Raw genomic sequence first — 2,788 nt, forward strand, 5'->3', positions numbered from 1 at the left:
AGGTAGTTTGAAGTTTGAACTTCCTTCTCCTTTTTGAGTTCTCTCGTTTATTTCGTTTCCGTCCATCGCTCGATTCTCTCCCACCTATTTTTATTGTCTTCTACTTGCAGTACATTTCTATTTTTTTTCCATCCTTTCAAACTCTCTCTCTATTTATCTATCTTCTCCGCACCAAATCGCTAGGCACCTGGAAACTCTACCATCCAACCACCACGGGTTAGCCCCCAAGGCCTAGCACCTCTGTGTCCTCAACAGAAACCTGTCCAACGCACCTGTCAACCTCCGCTCAACCAGTCAAGATCACATCAAGAAGGAATCAGCGTTGTCACGCATCCATCCCTCCTTCCAAATCAGACAACAACTTTCCTATGCTCGACCACCTCGCAAGGCACTGTCTCACGTTAGAAATACCATGAAAACAGCCTAACCACCCCATCCCAACCGCCCAACAACTTCCTCTGTTTTGCTATGCCAAAAATAGAGCAACCCACCACCAGTTCCACCTTAAACCGCAACTCCTTGTGTCAAGCAAACCCACCGCAAGCTACCCAGCAACCACAAGCGTCACACGATGCTGCCCTTGCCACACTCGAGCAACCACCCAGTCACCGTGAGCCCTATCTCGAACCACCAGCCATTGCTCCAAGAGTCCCCATGCTCGGCCATTCGCAATTGATAGATGAGGGCTCGAGACACAGTCGATCTTCTGACCACTACCGACCCCGTGCTTAGATCCTCTGTCCATGGTTGCAGCACTATGCACGACCTCCACCCCTCACGTGCCAGGCCGCCGTGCTCACCACCATCGATCCCTATCCAGCTCACTGTCCCGTCGCGCTTCTCATCCTCCCTCGGTGAGTATGCCTCTGTGTTGCTCAGTTTTGATCCAGGTGTTCCTTTTAGTTTGTCCCATTTGTTTTCTTGTTTCTAGCCATACCCAATGAGCATGCATGTTGATGCTTTTATTTTTCCAAAATGTCCTTTCATTTAGATGGTTTCATACTGGACCGATTTCATATAAACTTGTGTTAAGTGGGTCTTGTTTGAAGCATAAGAATTTACATTTACAGATTCAAGTTAAATTACTAAATATTCTTACAATTTGATTTTGACAGTAAACTGTAAGTATTTTAATCTTTTATTTTTTTAAGCACTTTAAGCCTATTATATGAAATAAACCTTGTATGGTTTTAAATTAGATATGATTAGTAGTTTGCAATGATTTTTAAAAATATTATTAACTATATTTTATGAACTGCTATTGTTCTATTTCCTACTACATCATATCTTAGTGGTATTAAATTTTTGATATTTTAGGGTTTTCGCGGAATTTAGATTTTTAGGAAAATAGGTTACTTAGCATTTCAGTTGTAAGTATTGAAATTGTGTTAAATTCGGATATTTATGGGAGTGCGTGACTATTTTATAGGTGACGATTGATTTTCGTTAAGTACTGCTGTGGAAAAATTCTGAAAAACTAAGAAGTTCAGGTAAGTGGAGTTCCTATGCCACGCTTTGCACGAATTATTGAAACTGAGGTTGACTTTCTAAAAATTATGGATGTTTTGTTATGAAATGAAAACTTGGGAAAAAAACCTCAGTCGTTTATTTGCATTACTCATGAAATATGTATGGAAAGGAGAAAATCTTTTTGACATGCATTATGTAGACATGAGCTAAATTTTGTCATGCTATCTCTGAAATCTGAAAAAAAACGATATCGAGAATCCGAAAAATTGTGCATTAATCTAGAAAGATGCTCCAACTTTTGTTTTTCAATATGTGAGAATGATCTGGTTATGTTTTGGTACTCTGTTTTGTTTTGATATGGCATCTGAAAACCTTTGGCATGGTGTACTGAATTTTGTATCTGACTCTGTCTCTACTCTGCTCTGTTATGCTTTGCTTTGCTCTGTTTGGGTTGGTACTAACTTCTCTGTCTTTGAGTGCACCCACTTTGGAAACAAAGTGGTTTTATTATGGTCTTTCCTGTGTGCACACTTAGGGCTCCGAGAGTAATAAGGGAAAGATTTCACCTCTGTCTCTGCTCGGTTTGGCCACCAGAGTCAGCATAACCCTACCACGGGGGTAAAACATGATCTCTACTCTGTGAGATGCTCTATTTTGATGTGATGATGATGCTCAGGTTATGTTATGTCAAAGTACTCTGGGTTTCATATGTCTTAAAACCATCGCTCTATTACGTTTGAAAACATATTTTGTTCTGCCTGATAACTCTGGAAAATATTTTGTTTTGCATACTATACTCTGTAAATGCTCATGTTAGCACGCTAGTATATGTTCTCTGCTTATTGAGTTGTTGATAACTCACTCCTTATCTCCAGAACATTTTTAGGATATTTTGGATACTTCAACGGAGGTCTAAGAATAGAAAGCATGAGTAAGGCTTTGTGAGCATAGTATATTAAATACAAAGAGGGTACTTGTTATTGGAGAATTTTTATTGAATAGTTTCGTTTTGCTCTGTTGACTTAGTACTTTGGGAAGTTGGCATGTATTTTGAGATTTCGTCGTATTCTTAGTTCTTTATTTTGGAGTAAATGGTTTATAGCAATGAGGTCTATGAGTAATTGAGGAATTTGAGTTTATATTTATACAGTGAGATCTGATTTTAAATGTTAAGAGGTAACTCTCTGACCCATTTGGGACTGGGGTGTTACATTAACTGCAAGAGAAGTCCTTGAAAGCCGAGTATTAGTCTGATGTGTAATACAAGACTCATGATTCAAGAGGTAGCTAAAAACTTGAGGAGTAGAAAAAGGGGGTC

This window comes from Juglans regia, chromosome 9 (genome assembly GCF_001411555.2).
Source record: "Juglans regia cultivar Chandler chromosome 9, Walnut 2.0, whole genome shotgun sequence".
NCBI classification, from domain to species: domain Eukaryota; kingdom Viridiplantae; phylum Streptophyta; class Magnoliopsida; order Fagales; family Juglandaceae; genus Juglans; species Juglans regia.